The sequence below is a fragment of the Seriola aureovittata genome, chromosome 1 (genome assembly GCF_021018895.1).
Source record: "Seriola aureovittata isolate HTS-2021-v1 ecotype China chromosome 1, ASM2101889v1, whole genome shotgun sequence".
Classification (NCBI taxonomy): domain Eukaryota; kingdom Metazoa; phylum Chordata; class Actinopteri; order Carangiformes; family Carangidae; genus Seriola; species Seriola aureovittata.
Genome location: NC_079364.1, coordinates 28,553,372 through 28,579,131, shown reverse-complemented (window position 1 = coordinate 28,579,131; position 25,760 = coordinate 28,553,372).

Here is a 25,760-nt window from a genome sequence, read left to right as displayed (position 1 = left end):
GAAACCTTCCCACTGTGATCAAATGTGGCTTTTAAGATTACTTTCTGCCCCCCCAAAAACCCATCCACCCTCACCCCCCCCCCCCAACCGCCCACCCCTACCACCGCCCCCCACCCCTCCCCTTGCATTAAAAGAGAAATGTGTCTCACCAGTCACAACCTCAGATATTTGCCCTTAAGCAGCCAATCAGAGTCTTTTCATTTTCATTCCCACGACTGGACTCTGGGAAGGAAATTGTCTTTTCCCTAATGATCCTGCAAAATGAACCAGAGCATTGAAGTTTAACACAGATTGTGATAGAAATAAAAAGGAGGAAACTAATAAAAGTGTACACAGACACAGAAGCGCAAGTTCATTTGTTTGCATCTTCGCTAACACTTCATGTGTCTCAGAGGGAGTCTGCCCCTCATGCTGCATCTGCATGTAGTGAACGACCGTGTTTGTGAGTGTTTCTTCACCAGTGTGTGTGTGTGTGTGTGTGTGCTGCTTTCTGTGTATATGAATATGAGGGAGCAGTGGGGAGACTGGCTGACCTTTCAGGGGACCTCCCTCACTGAAGCTGTCCTGTAGTGGTATTTACATTACCATTTCAATACACTGCCAGGCCCGACTGGCAATAAAATATTCAGCTGACCTTTAAGGCAAAAAAGAGAGACTGTCATTTCATTTAACCTTAAGACTGTACAGTGTAAGTGTGAGCTGTGTCTCTGTGTGCCCCTCATTACCGGCCACACTGACAGAGTGGTCTCTTTAACTGAGAGCAGGCCTGTGGCAAAGGTACTAACCTACTGTTCCCACTGAGAGCCATTTATTCCATCCCCGCCTTTGAACATTCGGCCGCTGAATTGAAGACTCAACCTCATGTCTTATTGTCATTCATCTCAACACTTGTCTTTTAAGTATGCATGAGATTTATATACATGTAGAGCACAAGCAGCACTTGTATAAACTCCACTGACCTTTACAGAGTGAAGTGTTTTCTTTGGTGCAGCCTTCAGGTTGCACGTACTCTTGCAGTTACTTTTATTTTTTTATTTGTCCTTATCAACATGTCATCTCACTTAATGTGAGAGTGATATACTCAAACTCAACACTTTCAGAAAAATAAAATACACTGGCTGTTGGTTAAAATGAGCAGCGAGAGTCAACGTGAATGCAAAACATTAACACAGAATCCGCATTCAAGACATCACATTCAGCTGTTTGATTGACAGGTGATCTTTGGGAAGTGCAGTGCTTAAAAAACCAGTGCAATGATGGTCAGTTAAGTCTTAACAAGAGAGACACAGGAGCAGAAGCTGTAATGATGGAGATACAGGATAGTGGTTTGTCCCTGGGCCAGGCTGACGAAGAGTACAAAGACATAATAAACTGAAGTCAATAACAAAGAAACTAAATATCAACAGGAAAAAGTGAGCAAGAAATTGTAAAGGCAGAGTTCTTGAAATTGTATTCACGTGTTGTTTTTGTACTATTTTGTTACTAAATAATTCCCCACAAAAATACAGCACTTAACAGGCCAGACAATGTATGATTAATGTGTGTTTCCATCCACTATTCCACTACTTGGGCGCGAACTGTATCAGCTGTTTGGGTCAGGCAGAGCTAAGCGTAGATACAAGTGTGTTAGGAATTTGGTGGTACAACTGCAAAAAAATTTGCAAAAGGAAAGGGGCCATTTGATGGCAAAATAAAGCGATGAAAATACATAACATGTACTTCAAATTATGTTGTTTTTTTTTTTCTTTGGTCCTTTGTGTGGGTGAAACACGTCTTTGCAGATGGCAACGTCCACAGCAGCACATCACTCAGCTTCTATGCCGGTGCTCCTGCTGCTCTTCTAAACTGAGAGTGCTCTGATCTGAACCTACTGCAGGTAGTACACTGACTGACAATAGATAAGCACCTCACACAACCCCACGTCTAATAACCCAAAGTACCAGTGCAGGAGAAGAGAGCACAACGAAAATGACACGTTTAAAAAGAGCCACACTTCAAACGGTGGAAACCCGTGAAAATACGGCATAATTTTTTGTTCCATTGTATCATTAGTCTCCTCGTCGCTCCAGACAGATCTGATATTCCATCTGCTGCTGTCAAGTCTTCCAACTTAAAAGACCACATAGTTCATAGTTTGTCATATTTTGTTTTTGTTGATGGAGAACACAACCACATTAGGCAAACTTAGTTTTAACAGTGGTTGTCCCAACTCATGTGTCCAAAATGTCTACCAGGCAGGATTGGTCTAAGGCCAGGAACACACTGGATGCAGTGCATGTGTGTGACATCTTGGTTTTCATTTTGGCGCATATGTTAACAGGTTGGAGTGGACACCCTGGCTGCGAGACGGGCGCGTCACATGCTATAGAGATCCGGCCTCCCGCCTCTTATTCAGACTTGACGTGCCGTGCACCAGCATAAATAGACAGAGAAAAGACCTTTTGTCATATTCACATACAAAAATATAAATATATTTTTAACCATTTAAGCAGCTGCATGTGGAGACAGTGGCACTTTAGTGACGTTTTCTGTCAAAAGAAAGAGAGACCGAGCTGGCTGTTGCAGCAACAAAGCAGAGACGCAGCCACTGTGAGCATGCCTCTCTGCAGCAGGTCAGCGACGTGAGCATGCCTCTCTGCAGCAGGTCAGCGACGTGAGCATGCCTCTCTGCAGCAGGTCAGCGACGTCAGCTGCCACACTCATATGACGCAGGCAGCGTGTTCATAAGTCTATATGCGGACGTCTCTCCAATATGTCAGTAAGTCCTGCAGACCTTCAGTTGTTGGCTGTTTAAAATGTATAGTATTTAGTATTATAATTTATATTTATGTTTCTAATTCTCAAATCCGTCTTCGTGATCTTCAAGGCGTTTGGACTGCATGTGTCAGGAGTATGCACAGGATTAAATGGTGATTTATAAAGCAATTCAACAGATCACTGCAAAACTAAGTGCTCAAGTCTGTTTTTTTACTGGTTTGTTCATACTTTTTGTTTTTTACCCCCCTCTAATGTTTGAGTTTTGAGGTTGCACTGGGTTGCATTATTGTTAATACTCTGGAGCCTTCAGTATCTTCAAATCCCAGTCATGCCCCTGCTGAAAACAGCCCGACCATCGTGACAGTGTTCAGTTTACCCTCAGAGTTGACTGCCGCCTCATTCTTTTTTGCATTGTGCAAATGGATCCACGCATACAAACATATGCAGATGCAGAGGCCTCTAATCTGAACTTGCATTCTTTGGTACACAGCGACACATGCTAATGTGTGCAAACCACAAACACACAACATATGCATAAATAAAGGCACATATCAACATGGCGCTAACATTCACAGGCACACACACACACACACACACACACACGCACACAGGGAGCGAGAGAACCCATCTGCTTGGAACAAACAAAATGGATGCATGCCCTTTGGGAGTCCTGGCAAATGAATACTGTTGACAGAACAATTAGCATCTTAGAGACAGAATAACCTTTACTCAATACATCATCTTTATTATTCTCGACCTTCATTCTCCCTCCATTTTAATGTAGCCCTGTGTTCTTCTGTGTGTGTGTGTGTGTGTGTGTGTGTGTGTGTGTGTGTGTGTGTGTGTGTGTGTGTGTGTGTGTGTGCTTATAAAAGTGCGTATGTGTGTATGAACACTTTTCTCCGAGGCTGTGTGTATGAGGGTAAAGAACAGTATGGAGCTGGGACCCTGAGGAACATGTGAAGTGTTTAATGTGGTGAAACAGGTGCAGCGAGACAGAAAGGGCAGCCCAGCCAGAGCTAGCAGGTTAGTCACACTCTGACCCTCACATCACAGAGCTGGCAGCGCTGTGGGCGGAGATGTACAAATTGTTCTTTCCTTCTGCTTTTCCCCTCCCATTCTCTCACTCTGTCTCTCTACTAATCTCCCTCGATCACTCATTCACACACACACACACACACACACACACACAAACACACACACAGAAATTGCTTAACACCCTCACCTAGAATCATTTTTCACTTGCACTAATATATTTGCTGATGATGTCCTCTTTTCGTGACATGGCTCTTCGATCACAACAAGCAAGTGTGTTTTTATTGATACTGTTGGGGGAGGATTTGGATGGTTTTACTTAACAGCTTTACAAGTGTAGGTCTGCCACAAAGGAAAATTTCCACTTCATGAGATTTTAGCTCATTGATCACTTTGGACCCTAAATATAGCGAAAGCATTGTCCCCAACATCTTCACTGTGTCTCCAGTAGATTTTATCTGCTGCACATGATACTACAAAACAATGTAGAGTCTTTGTAAAACATGGGGATATCAGCTCTAACACTAAAGTGTAATGCTGCAAAGCTACTTGACTAGTGCAGAAAAACAAACAAACAAAAAATAACATGTCATTTCAATGGCAGATGATCTGTTTTGCTGGCACTTTGTGACAGCTAGTTTTCTTTCAGACAAAGAAAAGCCAGAGATTTGCTTTGCTGATGCACTGTTGAGATTTTCTACTCTGCATAAAATAAAAACTGCTTCCAGCTTTGGATTACTACTTTGGGTGTTTCTCCGTGTGCCTAGTACTGCGTATTCCAAATTATCATTCTATATACTGTGTACAAGGAAGGTTTCAGACGCAGCGTCAGTTTGGAACCAGGATTGAGAATAGTGAACCAAAACAAACTTCCAAAACAAAAATAGTTGAAACAGATCGTGTTTCGCAACAGCCTCGGTTTGAATCTACATCTCTCTAATATCCCAGATACAGAGTGGGCTCCAAAAGTCTGAGAAGAAGACCACTTTCCCACTCACTTGAATTGAAATTTTAAAAAAAAAAAGTTTACATTTACTTAGAGACAGAGTACAACAAAAAAAAACATACATATATAGTCACTCCAATGTAATTTGGGGTGAACCTGCCCATATAAAAAAACAAATTTCAGCATTAGCTCTTGGGTGGTGGCAGCTTGCAGAGCATTATCACATGTCAGAGGGGTTACAGCAAAGGGTAACTAAAATTATTCCTCAGAAATACCCAGGACAGTTTTTAGATCGACCTGCTGGTCCAAGTTTCACCGTCTGTACTAACCACAGCGTTCCTGTACGATGCAGGATTATTGTCCTGTTCTTCTTGCCCCGTCTGATTTTAACAAGCAGGATATACCGTCCCTTATTTGGTGTTGTGATGGTGGTGGTGGAGAGCACAGTCCATCATGAGGGTCCCTCATCTCCCATGTTGTTCGTTTAGGTTTATGTTGACTGTGAAGGTCACGGCGTGTGATTCACAGCATTTTCATACTCAACAAACTCATTTTTCATTGACCTTGAGGCATTTGTTGTTCCTCCACTAAGGTTTTAACTTTAATTTGTCAGCTGTCTCTACATAGTATTAGTTGTAGTTTGTAGATTCTGATCCATCCAGGCTTCCCTGTTACCACATACATTTATACAGACGAGTCTTTTTGGCTGCCCCGTAGTCTGGTCTATTCAGAGGCTGGGGTTTTACCATCTGTGGCACCTCTGATGTGACTTTTTAAAATGAACTTGTTTGAAATTGATTTTCAAAAGCAACGCTGCTGTGTGCAGCATTAGGGAGATTGTAGCTGAATAATTGTATTGCATCAGATCCTCCCTGTGAAAAAGAATATGCTATAAAGGCAAGCATGTTAGAAAGTACACGAAAATGATTCAATTGATGGCTCCATCAGGGAGTTATTCCACATTATTCACAGTTTGATTAGTTTTTCCTTTTATTTGGACTGATCAATCAAGTGAATTGTATGTTCTCCACACTACATCGGGGTTCCCTGAGGAAATTGGGCCCATAATCACTGTTTATTGCACTGCATTAATCTAGGAAGTGTAGATGTATGATTTCAATTTTTGAAATTAAGTTTTGTTGGGGAAGAGATACATAGCTGCCAATGAAGTACTTACTGAGCTGTCTTCCTGTTGGAGCTGTATAGCACGGTCTTTCCTTCGGTGTCGCTCTTTTGATGATATTTTTTCTCTTATTTGTCCTTTACATTTTTGTCCTAACAAGAATGGCTTCAGGAAATGGAAATATGCATGTCTTAAAAGCACTCTCTCAACCTTTGGACACCATTTCATTGGCAGAAAAAGTCTGAGAGACTGGTAATGTGAACGATTCTTCAAAGTATATTGATTTTATCCTACACTCCAGGCAACTGTTTGATTTACTTGTGAAGGCTATAGCACCATGTGCCATTTATGCTGCATTTAACTACTTTATTGGAGCCAGTGATTTCCATTTCCTCATGTTAAACCACCCACAGGATGACTTCGGCATATGAGGGTTGAAAACCGGGTGCCAGTTACACTCAAGATGTTGAATTGGCTGTGAGAGCTGAAAGGCATTGTTAAAAACATGAAAAACACTCCCCCAGAAGGTTGAAGCGATGAGTGCTCTCGTCACCTCATATAAAAAATAGAGCTTATGAAAATAGTTGGACTGGTTAAAGTTCAAGGCAGTTTGATTGTAGCTGGCAACGTCTCAGGGCAGAACGAGCCGATCCAGACTCGGAAATGTGACTAACTCTCAAAATGGATTGGAAACCTGGAGAAGTTGGCATGTAAATGGCTTGACTTGTGATGCATACGGGGGACTGCAAGCTCCTCTGAACTCCATGCCCGACCTCTGATGAGATTTAAACACGGTGCATCCAACCTGTTTATCATCTACAACTTATCATTGATATAAAAATGTACTCTGAGGGGATTTGTGGCTTGTTTCGATCAGAGCTCTCCTTCAGCCTGTTGATAGAGTGGTATATCACTGCCAATAGAGAACTACTTACCCCGTATCTTCTTCCGAGCTGCCTCCACACAGAAATCCGGAACCACCCAGACATGAAATGTCATAAACTCATTTGTGATATTTCTCTCTCTTAAACTGAACATGCAATAAAATACTAAGTAAATATGGCCAGGATAAATCCAGACCCTGTAAAGCTGTCCTTTTTTGTGTATTTAATTTCACACATATTTGCACAGGGAAATTACATTTTACTTATCTTATATAGTCGTGGACCACAGGTAAATACCATATTCCTGGATTTTCCCTTGGATATTGAAACATGAACATGACCCAGGACATTTTCTGGCTCCTATCCTTTTCACAGGTCCACTGCTCACACAGACAGAAACAGTATATTAGAAAAAAAGGAAAAGGAAAATCTCTGTATCACATTCATATGCAACTCATTTGCACTACCAGGATATATTTGAGGAGAATTGTTATGTTTTTCTTCAACCTTTCACACGGAGTGCTCACACGGACACCGCTAACGTCTTTATGATATTCAAATATCTCTGAATGTATAAACAAAACAACAAGTCCTTCAAGCTAAACAACGTCTGTGTCCTATTTAAAATAATAACAATACTTTCTATATATATAGCTATATATATATATATAATATATATATATATATATATATATATATATATATGTATATAATAATGTAATAATAACTATATTTTCCTTTAGCATTTCAAGGATAATAACAACTGTAATAAGTAATAACTACATAACAGAGGGCTTTTTGAAAAATAACAATAAAGTGCTTAAATTTACAAAATGAAATAGAAAGTGTATCTTGACTTTCCATTTTTTTTCTTCTTTATTGTTAACTCCAACAGTCTCAACCATTTTTATAATAAACAATTTCCACACATCTTAATGGCTGAACTCACCTTATGTTTATGTCACTCACTGACTGGATACGCAATGACTGGCTGAGTAACATCATGTGACCAGTGCCATAAAGCCCAGAAATGTTAAAATAGAAACACAAATAATTCTCAGTAATTTACAGGTTATACATATTAGTATAGCAAGGTAAATATCTTGGTCTTTGACAGTGTCAGTGTAATTCCAGCTGCAATTATCACAAGCAATAATAAACGCTTACAGATTGGAGGAGTAAAGACTGTGTAACCATCATGAAGAGACAAATGCGTTTACATTCTTTAACATCTAGTTAGAAAGTATCTTAAACCATCTCTCGTGGTCGAACAATCAGATTTCAGAATTTCAGTAAAACACATATAAGATCAGCTGTCTGATTTGGGTGGCTAAGAGTGAGTATTGATTGTTTTATCGATTGATACTTCCATGATCTCAAATGTTTTAGTAGTCTATTATAAACCTTACAACACGTGGTAAAATTAAAGTCCTGTGCCTATCCTGGCCTCCCTGTTATTTTTCTGTATTGTAAAAACGTCACACTTTTCTGGATTAGAGACAAAAATGTTTTAAAAAAACTCCAGTAATTTCCAGTAGTTACATATGAACATGTTTTGTTGGTGCTTGGTGTTGTAGTTCATTTTAGACTTTTAAAAACTTTATTTTTCATTGTTGTTCTTCAAGGTTCTTCATGGGAGATTTCACAATTGTCTTTAAAAACAACAAGATTTTCTTGAGTCAATCTTCACACCTCCTGAATGTGATTGTCTGGCCTGTTGTTCTTGACAGCATGGTCAGTGGTCAGAGCAGAATTTCCCTCTTGCCGTCCATTGGGAGCTTTTTGAGGTTTGTGACACTAATAACACCAGACTAGTTATTCAAGGGCTCAGTTCTGAAATTGCTTCTCGATGACAAGACATTTATAGGTGAGAGAACACTGCAGAGCCGTGTCAATACCTTTGTCAGGGCATAGCAGCCCGCCATAAACACAGCAGACTGCACGACACACACACACAGTGAATACCGCCCACCATATGTAGGACCTGCGTCTAACAACAGATGCGGGCCGACAGCAGAGCATATGCACAACAACTACTGCATTAATGATGTATAATAATTGGTGGAGTGGTAAGCACAGTAGAATTGTGGTGATCATCAGTGTGAATCACAGCAACACAAGTAAAAATCCATTACACGTGCATAAAAGATTTACCTGACTCTCCCCTGGGTAGGGATTACTTCTGCTGAATTCAAACCCAATGTCAACTTATAAAACCTTCCCACTGAGGCTTAGGAATACTCCTGATGTAACTGAGTCTCAGCCTGAAACAGCTGAAAGTGACTTGTACTATGGAGTCATGTCATGCAGATTTATGTCACTACATTTTACAAATAGAGTGGTAGGTATGTCCGATTTTAGCGTGTTGTAGCGTGAATGTATGTGTCATCAGTTAAATAAGTATAGGTTTTTTTTTTTTTCAATCACAACTTAGTATTTGTAGAAGAGATGTATAAATACAGTTTTAAAATGTCAGGTTAACATATGAGAGATTCATTTTAAAGGTCTCATATTAAATAAAGTGACATTTTCCATGTCTCTTGATTATAAAGCTGGTCTAGATTCTATATCAATACTGTGAAAGTATCAAATCGCCAAGTCCACAGAGAACGCACACAATCCATATTCAGAATCTGTGTCTTAAAATGAGCCGTCAGGACTTCTGTAATTTTGTGATGTCACAACCAAACAGATGACAGCTGGGCTTGGGCAATCTTCTGATTGGTTCACCGACCTGTCGTTACTAGAGCTCCAGAGAGAAGCCAAAAAGAGAGGAGATGTAAAATACATCAAGATGGTTTTTGGTTCTTAAAACCACAAATATATCCTCTTCAACACTTCAAATAAAACACAGGAGAAGTGTAAAATATGGAACCTTTAAAAATGTTTAGACTGACTGTTTAGTTGCCTGTGACTTTACCAGTATTATTGTGCTGCACTTAATTATGCTTGTGCAGTACATTATTATGACAGTAACATAGGATCTTACTGATGCTAAAGCCTCACCTGAAGAGAAATATAAAATGGTAATGCAGGTTATGCCAGATGAGGATAAATCATCTGTGATCCCATTGTGTTTGTGCTGGGCAGCTTCCCGGTGTGAACAGGTCCTTCCTGAGAAATACAGCATTGCTCTCAGTGAAGCCTCCCTGTCTAGATAAAGATATCAGCAGAGCTATTTCTCACAACCTGAAAGCCCTGAAAAGTTGTTCTTACAAATTGTGTATTACTGCTCAGTAGAGCTTTGTGAGTTATGTTTTATTTACTATCAAGAAAGACATAATTTAAGGCAGGAAAATCTTCAGCTGGGTATTGCTGATAGAATATTCTAAACTCAAGATTTGCTTACTAGCTTTGTTTCCTGAATTCTGACTGTAATCCATAGCTTTCTTCAGCAAATTAAACTTGTTTAGGTGTCATGATGTAAACACAATAAGGAACTTCTGTTAAAAGTGGATGACGGACATTGTAACCATGGACACTGAGGTCATGTCCTCAGGTATGTATGATGTTTGCATGATAACACACATATTACACACAGCTGATTTTAATGTATGCAAAAAACTCGATATGTTACATAAAAATGTAGGTTATTTTCCCAGAATTACATATGTAGGCAATTACATTTTTAGGACATATTATAGCGCGGCAGGGTGTTTGAGGTGTCATGACCTCAGTATTTCAAAAATCATAGCTACAGCTCTTATTGTAACACCTGTCTCTGTTGGAGGGTGTCATCTTTTGATGTCTGATATGAACAGCTTTCGTGATATTTCTGTAACACATCCACTGACTCCCAGTAAGTGACCTCTGACCCCTCCCCTATTGAGTCAATGCTGTGTTCTGTTTTGGTCTGGTCTTCACCGACAACTGATGTCGTCTGCCTCTGGTGCTTTTTCCAACTGCTTGTTAAGTGATAAAAATCTGAGCGAGTTCCAGCAAGATTGTGGATTACACAACGGTCTGGAAGGAATAAAAAGTAAGTAAGGGACCTTTAGTTACAAACACTTTATCATGAAGCCCTCAGAAAACAAGTTGAGTAATCAGAAACAACCCCTTTACATTGCAATGCAATGTATTGCAAGGGTTTGCTCTAACAAACACTACGTTTTGTCATTTAAAATTCTCTGTCAGATGCAGCACATACCTCACACTGCAGCACTGCCAACAAGCTAAATGGCAAATGCCAAAAACCTCAGAGGGATTGAGAGACGACAGGAGCAGCGGTCTGATTTCTGACAAAGCAATCACCATTCTTAAAAAGCTGCTGATGCTTGTGTTCCGGTTGCTCCTTGGCCAAATCAAAAATGCAACGATCGCTTAGCCGAGGCGCACGTGTTGCATCCTGTAAGGAGTCTTTCCTGCTACTGATCTCAGCGTGCATGAGGGAAAAGAACAGAGGAGGACTGGAAGAAAAAGCCACAGGAGGTCCCACCCTTCCCTGCCAAGAATGTTATGAACTTGTCTGGGAGACGGAGATGTAGGTCCCAATGCTAATACAATATTTATTATTCTCGTTGTACCAGCTGTAGACACAAACAATGTATAATGGATCAAATATCTTTGCTAAACAGCGCTCTCATAACCTTCACCTCGAGGGTTCATGCTATCTGTTCCCTTTCAAGCACTTCCTTAATTACATGTGCGTGTCGTCAGGCAGCAGATTGGGGGATCAAACTGGTCAAAGGTCTGGGTTATCATTTTGCTCTGTTAGTGTGTGTGTATATGTGTGTGCGCACATCCGACGATGTGCACATCTCCTCTTCCAAACCCACTTTTGCCTGAAGTAAGTGCGCATCTTCAAAGGCATGGAGAACTTGTTTTGAACTACAAGCAGGTTTGCTTTCTCCCATCCTTTGTTCTACTAATCATCCCATGGGCACGCATCGTCCATAACAAAGGATGGAACAACAAGCCGTTATCTTGTGAGAAAACAGGAAAGTAGATATCCCCATTGTGCATAATTTAGCGCTGCTCCCATTTCTATTCACCAGTCATCAGAGGGAATCAGGCTGTTGGTTGTGAACAAGGGAGAAAGGGAGACAGGGGGGAGTTTGGAGGGCAAGGGGGGGGGGGGGGGGGGGCTGCAGAACATTGCATTTTTCTTTTTTTTTTGTAAATCCTTATTGTATAGCATGATAGATAAGCCAATTTTTGTGGTATGTTCACTTTGCCAAAGCCTCGAGCTTCATGTCATCATCAGTTACTAGAAACTGAAACTGCTGGGCTGAAGTCAGGATGCTGCAACATGTAACGGGGCAAGTCCAAAACACATCAAGTGATTTCATACTGTAGAGGCAGATTTTACTTTGCAAAATCCATGCAGATTCATTAAGCATGTCGTGGTGTTTTTAGGAGGCTGGTGTGCTTCAGATAAGGTTGTTGTAACATTTTCGGTCCGTGTGTGTGTGTGTGTGTGTGTGTGTGTGTGTGTGTGTGTGTGTGTGTGTGTGTGTGTGTGTGTGTGTGTGTGTGAGGGAGGGAGGGAGATTAAGAATGAGAAAAGGAGTCAGTACCAGTGCAACTGAAAGAGATTGAGTCAGACTTGGTTTACCTATATGGCAGATCACTGCACATTGACTTATACTGGGCCGGTAAAGCAGCAATGCTCAGCCACTAAACCAGACATCACCTGCCTTACACACACAAACACACACACACACACACCCCACCCCCCCTCCACACATACACACTAATGACAGGGATGAGCTTTGCCAAGGATCCTGAGTTGGACAAGACAGCACACAGATGTAGAAGTAAGAAGTTTGAGAGAAGACACCGCACACAGTCATATACATTATACAGCACATTTTTACCTGCATGTGTTACACACATGCACACAAACACGTGCATGTAGACATATAAATGGCCCATACTCAGCCTCACAGCAGCCCAACAGCATGTAGGCTATACCTGATTTGATATTCAGAAAATGACTTTGCAACATAATAAAACATTAAACTTTTGCTGTTAGGTGTCTCCCAGTCCAAGTTGTGAACTATGGGTAGGTGGCATCATGGGAGTTGTTGTCTTCACCCACATTGTTTTTCCTTCAGGAGGTTTTCACTGGGAGTCGTATGTTAAAAATTTAAAATGTGGCTCAAAACTGGATAAAAAGTACATTTGGAAACTTCTGTGTGTTACACATGTGCATATGGGGATGTGATGCCACTGACAACCAAATGAAACGGACTCTTATCATGATTAAAATCATATATATCTCTCAAAAACTATATAACTAGTGATTTTTAGACATTTTAAAGTGCAGAGGTTACATATTCTAACTTTAAAAGTATAAGAAAGAAGTTTATTTTCATTGAATTTAAACATAATCTATAATAGCAAAGGCTGAGAGAATGCCTTATGTTATTTTATTTATTAAATTTATTTCCATCCATCCATTAGCTATAGTGTTTATACTTTTGGAGGGTCGCAGGGGGGCTGGGGCCAATCCCAGCTGACAAAGGGTACATCCTGGACAGATCTATTTATTTATTTCAAAATAAAGGTAGAACTGAAATATGTGTATTTTGTCATTAATGTGTGTGACTGTCTCAGTCTCAGTTTTGAGTCTAGAGAAATTTTGTCCTCACCTCACTTTAAATGTCACTGGTGTTTGTTTGTGATGGCAGCTGATTCACCTCTGTTCCACCTCCTTGATTGAATTTAAAATAAGACAGGATAAAATGCAAATGCAAACCTTTTTTTTTTTTCCCCACATACCTACAAGACTGCAGCTTCTGTTGCGATAAATAACAGCAATTTGAAGTTGGAAATGGACATCTCATGGTATTTATTGTACAATCAGTCGACTCAAAAGCAACGGGGAAACAAAAGTGTGCGGCTCAAACTTGCCTTTGCTGGAATATCAATTTGATACCTCACTTTCAATTGAACTCTCAATGTCAAGGCACTGCCGTTTTGGGTTGTAAATAGTGACAGGATTCTAATAAACAATCTGCCACGCTTCACCCCGTGTTAATAACCAACTTTCATCTGGTGTCAATCTTAATACAAAACTCCAATTATCCAAGTCTTTACTGGAGTGGAAAGAATTGGCTTCTCCATCCTTGCTGGATAAGTAGAACAGCAGCAATCTACATTCACACTGAGTTGAAATCATTTGACTGCTCTCAAGTTGCTCCACTGAAATAGTCTTCTTTTGCTATCGCAGCAGACCTCCACATGGCCACATTATTTTGATATTTTATTGTTGTATGTTTTATTTCATTATTATATTATTCTCATAAAGTCCTTAGTTTTACCTGCTTAATCCTAGTTTCTACAATTTTTTGTTTTTGGAAACTCCAGTTTAAATGTGGTGCAGTGCAAAACTAGTGTTAAGTACAAATCCATCCTTTTTTGGAAGATGGTCTCTCTTTGCCTCGGGAACAATCAGTTGGTACTTGTCAAATTCACTTTGGCAGACAGACTGTTAGACTCCAGGAAGATTTATGTGTTCTCTTCTTTCTTTCTTATTTATGTATACGTAGAGTCAGAGAGCAGAAAGGTGCAGAACTATGATTGTGAATGTGATGTCGAAATTCATAATTACTGAAATCACCAAAACATAGACTAGGCTAGCGTGCAGTGTCTGTATGATGGGCCTTAAAAGTCCATATTTTACACTTTTCCTGTGTTTTAGTTAAAGTTTTGATCCATAAGAAAATATATTTGTGGTTTTAAGAACCACAAACCATGTCAGTGTAGTTTTAAATCTCCTCTCTCAGGCTTGTCTCTGGAGCTTTATTAACAACAGCTCGTGAGCCAATCAGAAGAGAGGCTCGGATCCTCTTTTCTGATTGGCTGACTGTTTTCTGAGTGATCTTATAAAAATATAGCAGATTTCAGGTAAAAAACAAATCCTGTGAGGTTGGATGGTCGGTCCAGGTGGGCGGGGATTGGGGCATGGCTGAGGGCGGCGACTGCTTTGTTGTGACATCACAAAGTTCCAGAAGTCTTGACGGCTGGTTTTAAGGCTCAGCTTCTGAATACAGGCTGTGTGCATTTCTCTGTGGAATGAGCGCTTTGATACTTTCACAGTATTAATATAGAACCTAGACCTGCTTTGAAATATATGGAAATTTGCTATCATACAATAAGGGACCTCTAATACGAATACAAGAAACTCAACAAGGAAATGCAAATACATACAAAACAGATTAAAACACAAACTGCAAAAAAAAATCACCACTGAACTCAATGACAGGCAGCAGATCATTCATGAAAACATTTAGAACTTGTTTCAATTTCAGTTCAAAATGATCCCATTCATGGTCCATTTTGAGCTCTGTGGGTCAAAATGTGGGTCTGTGGGGCAATGATCCCCTGACCAGAGGAAGTCTGTCCCTCACGCTTTCCCATAGATGCATCACATGTTACTGAGTTGAAATCCTTAAATGTTTCACCAGGTCACTGAATATCTCAGCAGCCTGGTTATTTATGCTTCAATGGATCAGTTTAATATTAGCTAATATAATGATCTGACCAAAACATAACTAATTTAATTGTTTAAACTCCTCCAGACATGTTTTAAGACAAAAAATACTTTTTGAATAAAGACTTCAACGAAAGAGTAAAAAATATATTTTAAAATTATATCTAACCTTTCTTCTTCATTGAAAGATCATAATCTAAGAATATGTAAATATTCATTTCAAAAGTTTGACTTACAGACATAAGAAGTCTCGTTCTTCACTGAGAATTCTGTTTCAAGTTTCTAGATCAAACTTGTGGAAGTTACATATTGGACCATGACTGGTTTCCAAACTCATTGTTATGTCATAAAGTCCTGCTTAAAATACAGCCAGAGCAAGATGAGCACAGAGAAACTTCCAGCGGGGGAATGTGAAACACTCTGCACATCCTCCCGCACTGTGAAGCTCAAACATCCTAGTCAAGGAACAAGAGTAACAACATGTCTCTGGCTTTGGGGCAGGAGGAAATCATATCAGGTTTGTATTCAAATTTTTCCATTGTTATATGTCATCTTAATCTGTGACAGAGAGGATACACAGTGCAGATCACAGAATGAATAAAATTGTTTACAGTGTAAAAAGATTTCTCTGATAAGTCTAAATGTATGGGTGTGGGTGTCTGCCACCTTGCTCACCATCTGAACATGTGTATCTCAAATTGTAGTTGGGAACGAAATTAATTAGACCATTAATCTTTAAATCTAACTCATTAATTTCTGACGAAGGCTGTGCCCTGTATGAACAAAAGACAACTTACAGTAAAAAAAGAGAATAGTTGCATATGTAAGAAAAACTCCTCCAGTGATAATCCAGTGCTCAGAATGATCATAACCATATATTTCACTTTCACTGTATCTCAGTAAACTGAAGTGATCATGTAAAGAAGTAACATCATGCCACTGAGTTTTCTTGAAAGTGATTCAATGCATTATTCAGTGAGAATAAAGTGTCCTTGAAAGCTTTAGAAAATTCTGCATATGCAAGATATTACAGTAAAATGTTCAGTCTTGATTGATCCAAAATTCTCAGCCTGTTTATAAGGACACGAGTAGTAGTAATAGTGACTCCAAAATATAATGAATACTGATCTCCCTTTAAAGAAAAACCATTATTACCAATAAGTAGCATGGGTGCTCCATTCATGATGATTTAATTTCAGCCACTTCCACATTCCGGGCTCCATTTAAACTGTATTAATGACATTAATACAGTGGATGCAGCAGCTTTTGTTTTGGTGAAGAAAGGTGTACTGCAGGCTTTTTCAGCAACACCCCCCAACCCCTAACCCCACCCCACTCCTTGTGACCCTAAGGTTATGCCCACACAACTACGTTTTAGTTTCAAAACGCAACACTTTTTCTACGTCTATGTCTGCCGTCCACCCTTCGAACAGCTAAAACTGAGATTTTTGGAAACGCTGCTGACCTCCTTTTGGTTTGAAAAGTCCAGGGTTGTGTTGTAGTCTCAACGGGCAGAAACAGAGACCTTTGGAAAAAATGACATAGACTTCCAAGGTCGCTCCCTGATTGGGTCTTATCAGCCACAACAAGTGAAAGCAACATGAATAACAAATTGCAACCAATTGCGACTGACCTTGTTGTCTTTGCTAGAAGCTGTTGTGAAGTTAAATTTAGTTGTATTTTAATGTTACAACTGCCTTTGCTGTTCCTCATTTATAGCATTTTGTGTAACTAATCTAAAAACTGCTCCGGCTCACACATGCCCAGCATGTACTATATATATAGTACATGCTGGGCAGGTGTGATTGTATGTATGGAGATCGTTTCTGATACGGGGCTAGAACCGCTATATGGACGGAGATAGTTTTTGTTTAAAATGCTTTATTTCCTGTCTGTCTCCACTCTACCTGCGAAATAAAGGCATAAAAAATAAAGAAGAAAAGAAACAGTTTGTGAAGGAAGAAGTTTTTTCCATCTAAAAAGACATGTCAATGTCAATAGCCCTGAGAATAAAAGTAGCCTCTGAGTGTGTCTTGTTTTGCAGAAGCAAACATCTTTATTCAGAAAATAATAAATAGTAATAAATGGTTGAAAAATGTACAGCAGCAAACAGGAAAAAGGTCCACTACAGGTTTTGAATTCCAAGAGAAATAGAGTTCAGATAAATCTTTTATTTTCTCCTGAAGTGTGACCTTGCAAATTGTTTTAAAAAAAGGGAAAAAATAAAGAAACCTCCTCCCTTGGCCCAAGTTTAGGAGTGTAAGTCTTTGGGCTGTTTTCTGGCTTCTTCCCGTTGCCATTGCCATGGCACAGCTGCCACCTGAGATATTCCACACATGACATTTATCCAGGGGAGGGCATTGACAGATGCTTTAAAGCAGCTTTGTGGCACAGCCAGGAAAAGGCCCCTCGTCACATTAGATAAGGCAGGGGACTATCATATTAACCTGCGTGCGGCGCTGCCATGTTGAAAAGCACATAGGACCAGCCAGTGCACGCCTGCCTCGCCTGCAGCAAGATGCCTCGTGGCACATGGTGCCCTGGCAAGGAGGGAAAAGAATAAACAGCTTGACAAAATGCTCATCGCTACACGCGTCCATGTGTTTATTCGGACAGGTTGGTTGTTATTGTCCCGCTAACGTGTGCTACGGGCTGTCAGGCTGCAGTCTCTGTGGTGTGGATCAAGTGTATAAGCTTGATGATGCATGTTCTCCTTCAAGTGATTACAGTGGATACAGTACAGCTGCCTCCCTTTGTATGTGGCCTCATTTGCCATTAGGAGCTTCTGTTCTGTCTGCGAACAAAACCAAATTCAAGGTGGTGTTGTTGGGTCAAATGCCAGATACTTTTCTTGGCAGGTAGAAAAGGCAGGTGGTCTGAAAGGTTGCATATTTATTGTATGTCATTGTCAGCTTTATTACTTGATTTGTCCTTTTCTTTTTAGCTTATCAATCGTCTCTGAAGCACTTTGAACTGCACTAACATGTATGAAGAGTGACATACAAATAAAGTTTGATTGATTGATTGATTTTGTCTGTTTTCTGAGTTATCAAATAAAAATCTAGCAGATTTCAGGTAAACAAAATCAAATCCTGCAAGGATGGATGATAGGTGCAAGTGGGTGGGGCTTGGAGCATGGCTGAAAATGGCGATTGCTTTGTTGTGACATCACAAAGTCACAGAAGTCCTGACGGCTTGTTTTGAGGCTCAGTTTCTGAATACAGGCTGTGTGCATTTCTCTGTGGACTGAGCGCTTTGATACTTTCACAGTATTAATATAGAACCTAGACCTGCTTTATAATAACAAAACATGGAAATCCTTTAAACCTTTAAACTTTGATACTGTCTGCAAATCAGTTAGTAGACTGTGTATGTCCTCACAAAAGAAAGTGGCACAGTGTAATTGATTGACATGTGCTAGCAACATAGGTGGTACTCTGTATTTGTTAAATAAGGAACTATATTTACTTCTTGCCATTTAGCTTTATTATTATTTTTAGCTATTATGAAATTGTCCATGGCATGTCCAGTACTTTCTTTCAAGAATCTCACAACACAATGTATCACATTTCATGTGAAAATTGCAGTCATACACCTGTCAGTGATGACATAAAATGAGGATTGGCCATAAGTGTCCACAATCTCAGTTTACTGTTCACTGTAGAGTCAAATATTGAGTGACTGTTAGGGAGCAATGAATGAGCGAACAAAGGAGTGATTTTGGACACAGATCTGGAGACTGAGTGCCTGCAGGTCTTGCAGAGTGGTTCATTGACTGTCGCAATTTTCATTTGTGATACAATGGGCACAAAGAGAAAAGCTTGATTACTTCTCATTCAGCAGAGCAGAGTGGTGCCAAATTGGATGGTACAGTATGCAGTTCCCTAAAAGTCCATGTGGTCCAGATGGTTCGCAGTTGGTCAGTGGTCCAAATGTAAAAGCTGAATTGAACAAATGTATTTTGCCTTTACAAACTAACCCACTGATTATAGTGACAGTGAATGAACCGATGTCTTATAAATGCTGGTGTGACCAGATTGTGAGTTGAGAGTTGCTGAACAGTAAATCTTCATTATTGTTGTGTTAAAGTTAGGTGAATCTGAAAAGTATTCCTGCATTACAATACACAGATAATAAAACCAAAGACGGATTCTTTTATTGAGCAGGTTTTAGAGTCCTGATGAGGTTAAAGTATCCAGCAACTAAAGATACAAAATCCAGAAAAGTCAGAAAACAAGAGGTGTAGCCCTAAGCCCATGGTTGGCACCTATGTACAGTCCAGCTATATACTAGGTTTATAGCCAGTTTTGTTTGAAAAAGAAAATCTCTTAAACTAGAGACAAATTCGCTAAGTTAGCAGCACTGCAACCTGTAAAAGCTCCCCCTAATAGAAACTGTTTGCACCAGTTAATATTGAAAGAGCAACAGCCAATTAGGAAACTTCCACTCAGTCACATGACATTCAGCTGACCAGTGGTGGAAATATGATCACTCACTCAGTCATTCAGTCAGGGAGTCAGTCAGTGAGTCAGTCACAGGCATTCACAATTATGGATCTGGCTGCACTGGCCATACTGAAATGTGTGCAGCAAAAATATGTTTTTTCTTATTGAATTCTTCTCTTTTGTGACCAAATTATCTTTGAGGTCAGTTGTGTGGTTTGGAACCATCAGGCTTAAGTGCACAAAACCACAGTATAATCTCTTGCTCCCTTTCTTTCTCTCATACTTACACACACACACATACTCATGTACACACAAACATGAGCCTTACTACGAGTAGTAATTAATATAATGGAAAACTAAATCTAGTTCACACACTACTCTTTCCGCCAGAACAACATGACAGGCTAAATCAGCAGACAAGACAGATTTTGATGTGTGTGTGTGTGTGTGTGTCCACTCAGACTGGCTGCTTGTCTGGCAGTGGAGGTTTGAGTGTTGTGTGTGCGTGTGTGTGTGTATGTGTGTGTGTGTGTGTGTGTGTGTGTGTCAAAATAAAACTAATCAATCTTGTCTTTATTTCCTGGCGTTGCCTCTGTCTGCCCCACAGTCTTTCTCCAACCAGGCGGCAAAGAGGAGCCAACTACTACCCAGTAATGCTGCAAACTGCTCCCCAGGCACAATGCACCAGGCGAGTGTTAGATGCTGATCAAGGGGCAAAGTCAAAGCTCATCACCAGTTTTACTTCAGAGTTTACCAACAGCTCCACCTGACCTTTACAGGCAATCTCCATTGATCACATGCATACGTCCTCTCGCACCGTTAAAGCCCTGGTTTGTTCGAGTGGTGTTCGGCATGCCAGCTTGTATCTTCCTCCCCACAGGAGCTCTGCCCGTATATGCAGCAGGATGGTGTGGCGACTTGAGCCAAAGGTCAGAATGACATTACTGCTGTTTCAAAATGTTCAACACCAAGGGGAATCCAAAAACTGTAGAAGTACTTCTGTAAACTTTCTTTTCGGGTTAGAGTCATGTTGTTTTATATATTCATCATAATTACAGGACCTACTATTAGATACCTATGGGATGGAGACTTTCAGCAATAACATATTTTTTTCTTCTTTGCACAGATACAGCCACCTCTTCACTGGCTTAAAATAGCCACCACTGACAGTGAGTAATCTATACTGTAACGGTATCATGTGTGCCCAGCTGTACAGATGGGGTCAAAATAAAGACTGAATTATAGAATAAAATGGATAAAAAAGTAAATGAAATATTGACTAAGTTGATGCTTATACTTTCCTAATTAAACAACAGAGTTCTGATAATCCACTCGGATTCTTTCATTTCACCAAGTCGACAAGTGTTTCGGCCTTCGATGCGTGTACAAGACGAAGAGTTTATAATACGGCCTCTGAGCAGCGCTACGTCTTCAGGGCGATTGGAGGGTACAGTTAGTTGCTATCGAAAAGTGACAAGACGATCCGGGGCTCTTGGATGTTGGTTTAGTGAATAGGGTGACACGGTCACTTTAAGAGAGAAGGCAGTTCAATGTAAAGGACTCAGTACTGTGGTCTTGTGGGAGGGGAGTTACTGTTGTTGTGGTTCCCGGGTTCTTTTTGTGTGTTAATTTACATAACATAATCAATAATAATTTCTACATTTGACCACATCGGTGTCACCAATGTAGAAATTGCAGAAAATAGTGGCAGGCAATTTCTAGCTCTTTTCACACAAACATGTGTGTCCTTAATTAACACACAGAAAGAACCCGGGAACCACAACAACTCCCCTCCCAAAAGACCAAAGTAGTGAGTCCTTTATATTGCACTACCTTATCCCTTAAAGTGACCGTGTCACCCTATTCACTGAACCAACACCCAAGAGAACACAGACTGACTTTGTGTAGAAAACATACAGCACAGCAAACTACCAATTACGATGAATGATGTCCATAGGAGCCAGTACAGGGTAGTCCTTTCTGCTAAGTGATTTGTGTGGCTGTACACTTATTTTCTACGGTTATAATTCTCAGTAACATAGCTCCTTCTGAACCCACAGTGAGGTATACTTACCCCTTGCATATGCGTTGCCATAAAATTATATTCTTTGACCAAGACATGTAGATTTTTGAAATAAAAAAATAAAAAAACTAACAAAAAAAGCAATTGCATATCAATGTATTTTTAATGGATTTAAGTCTACTTGGTCATCACAGGCAATCAAACATCATTTACGGTTAATGTGTATTTTCTGACCTGAAAAAAGGATATACACAGACATGAATACCTTATCAACCTGTAAATAGCTGCAGACAGTACAAACAAGACCTTGTTTTGTTTCTTTGTTTGAAACACAGCGCTGTGCAATATTGATCATTCAGGTCTGCCAAAAAGGAGAGTCAAGACATCTTATACATATTTATCACCAAAACACTGCTTTTTTTCAGCACCCTTCTCTCCTGTCTCAAAGTGTTTTTCTTTCAGCCACACAGCCCTGGATTGTTATGCATAGAGTGACACGACCTGCAGGCGTTGCTCAGATTCTTATCGTCATGCTCTCATCTGATGGGAACGCATGCTCTGACAAAGGCTGGTCCTCCTAGATTCTGCTCATATCTGCTTTTTAACAATTCCATCAGTGCCGGATAAGCCAGCTGGCAATAAAGACGAAATGGCAATACATAGAGAAATCTGGGCAGCATCTGTTCACAAGAATGACCGATAGCGTGGTGCTGCTCGAATCATCAAAAAGTGGTTGAAAAAAATGATGAGGGAGAGATAATATAGGCCATCCTAACATAGGTCCAGGTAGGAAAATGTTAGTATGGCTTTGTCAGGTCACAAAGAATGAATTACTTTTTGATGTTGATTCCTTATAAAAAAAAGTTCATTCTTTGACATTTATATAAGCTTTTTATTTATATTTAGTCACATGTCATCCTGTAGCATAAAAATCAAAGCAGCTCAGGTTCCTTGTGTACAGGTTTTTAACATATCTTTGTCCTCTTCAATGTAAGGGCAGGCTGAAGTTGTATTTCCACTATCACCGGAGATGCACTTGCTTTATGTACAGATTTAATCAGTTTCAACAGTGAAAATATTAGAGTGAAGCCCAGTGTAGATGGCAAAGGAGAAAGGTGAAATAATAGAGCAACATTTTACCTTTGTGCTAAAGCTGATAAATGTACATTGGCTATAGGATACTTAGGTTAGCTACAGTAATTAGCCTAGAGCTGACATTTCAAGTTCTGGGCTCTACCCCTCAAGTTAAGTTACTTAAATAACTGCTGACATATATGGTCTTAAATAATAGGGAAAAAATGAAAATACACTTCCAACTACTTGGCAGCAGCATAAACAGGCTGTAAACACATGATCATATTATCACCTGGTGGACGTCTTAGCAAACATTTTCTTAAAGGAGCTATTGCTATTGCTACATAGCCAAAATTAGCATTAGCAGTTGTTTACTTAGGGTCTACCAATCTTGCCAAGACCTTCAGCCATCGTTGCATTTATGAGAAGTTAGAAAAGCGGTGATAGCAATAGAAGCAAAACAAGAGGGTTACTTGGGAGGGAGCTATGTGGCAATAACAAAACAAATAGCCCCTTTAATTAGAAATGTTGCAGATTCCGAGAAACATTGGCATTAATTTGGAGTTGGGTTTCTAACAAATGTAAGTCCAATAACACGCTTGAGGGAAATATCTGGCTTTCAAGCACCTAAATGTTCCGCTTTTTAAATCAGTAAACTCAGCACAGTATAGTCCAGGTCGTTCTGCGACGAGATCACCGTACTTTGAACTTCCTGAAAACCACTGCATCATTCTAGCTGTTAGTTTTTTCCCTAAAGCACATGAGCGCCCAGGCTGTGTGCCTCTCTCTCCCTTCTTCTCTATCTCCTTCCTGTTCCTCTCAGGTCCTCCCGCCTCCAGAGCTGCAGCTGTAGAGTCTGGATCTGCAACTGCAAACCACCTACTGCCCCATGATCCTGTTAAACACCTGCTGCTAAACCTGCTAAAATGTACTACAATTAATAATGATAATTATTAATGTTATTAGCTGTCAGTAATGCTTTTATTAATAGGAGCACTACAGTTGCCATTACATTACTATTGAATGTTCTTGTTATTTTCCTCTGTGCTCTCTGTCCTCTGTGCTCTCTGTCTATCTCTCTCTCTCTCTCTCTCTCTCTCTCTCTCTCTCTCTCTCTCTCTCTCTCTATCTCTCCCCTACCGGTCGAGGCAGATGCCCGCCCACCCTGAGTCCAGCTCTGCTCAAGGTTTCTGCCTCTTAAAAGGAAGTTTTTCCATGCCATTGTCGCCTAGCGCTTGCTCTTGGTGGGAATTGAATTGTTGGGTCTCTGTAAATAATATTATAAAGAGAAGGTCTAGACCTGCTTTATTTGGAAAGTGCCTTGAGATAACTTCTGTTGTCAATTGGCGCTATACATATAAAAATTGACTTGACTTGGCTGTGTCCACAAGCTAGTCACTGACTGTGTCTGTCTGCTGGAAGCGGTCACCTGCTATGGAAACAACACTGAAGAGAGCAGTGAGAGTGCACCTAAACATTAAAGTTGCAGGCCATAAACCCAAAACAGTGAGTTGAAACAAGCTGAGAGGGACAGCATAGTAGAGTGACCTCTTTCAAATTACATACTTCTTTGATCAATTGTTAATATAAAATATAGATTACAGCAGCTGTAATGCCTTTTTTATATTTATTTGTTGTTTAATTTGTTCTCCCCACAATATTTTCTCCTGGGATTTAATTGCATTACAGAATTAGTTTTAGATAATACCACTGAAGCCAGACTCAGAGCCAAAAGCTCCTCGACCTGTTGATGTAGCCTACCCATGTTAGGCAGTGCAGATGTGTTTAAGTGAGTTTTTTTTTTTCATGTTTTTTTAAACGTGTATTACGAGGCCTTTGAGTGTGCTAGCAGTGTGTTATGGGTTGTCCCGCTGCTGTCCGGCAGTGAGGAGTAACACAGAGCTTTTGACTCCTCCAATGGCAAACTCGTAGCGCCTGGTTCCTCAATGCCCGACACACACCAGCCGCATCCTGAGTGACAGGCCGCTCCCTGCAGAGCTCGGGAGGGTAATTGGCATTCAGGATCATCTGGATGATAGGGAGGGTGGCGAATTCCATGAGACGCCGCTCCCCGCCTTTTATCCCGCGCCACAAAGTTCCCCAAGACCCGTACCCCATTTGCACAGAGAGAGGGAGAGATGGAGAGAGCGTGAGAGACGACATGCAGCGAGAGAGAGAGAGAGTGAGGGAGAGAGAGAGGGAGAGACTACTTTGCATGCAGTGAGTTGGCAGTAGCATCCCTGAGGGAAACATTGTCGGTGAGGGGGAAACAGCTTTCTATGCATGAGGAGAAATCTCCTTCAGGTTTGTGTTGCAGCTACCAACCCACCACCCCCATCATCCTCATCACCCTCCCTTCCCCGTGCCCCCGCACCACCACCCACCCATCCACCCACACACACACACACACACACACACACACACACTCATGTCTGTAGGGATTTATGACCTGTCACCTCTGCAGCTCGTGGGGACGGGAGGGTGGAGAGGAGGAGGGAGGGGAAGGTAATGGTGGTGACGGTATGAGGGGAGGGCTCTTCACGTCACTCTGGTGAGCACGATGTATCAATCTGTCCAGGGATTTTGTCCATTCAACCATACTGCAGCAAGAAGAATTAACAAGGGGGGGGGGCAAGGTTATTGTGATAGCTACCACACCTAAGCTGTCTCCCAAAACGTATCTTTCATTTTCTCTCAGAAACCAACAGCGAAGTGACAGGAACACTCAACGTATCATTTGCTTTGCTGTCAAATGGCATGTGGTATTTAAAAAAGGAAAAAAAAGAAAAAGGAACGATAACAGAGGTGGCAATCACACAAAATGACATGATGCGGTTTTGTTTAGAGAGGAGCGCAGAGTGACATGTGCATACAGTGTGCCGCGCTGTATATTTCTCTGTGGACATTTGATGGAGGGCATTAGCCTGTAGATTTCTGCCAGCTCCCATAAATTACTCTGCTGTACCTGTGCCCCTGAGGTAGATCATTAGTGTGCTTGATAGGTATAATAACGTAGCCCGGTGCATTGCCATTCCG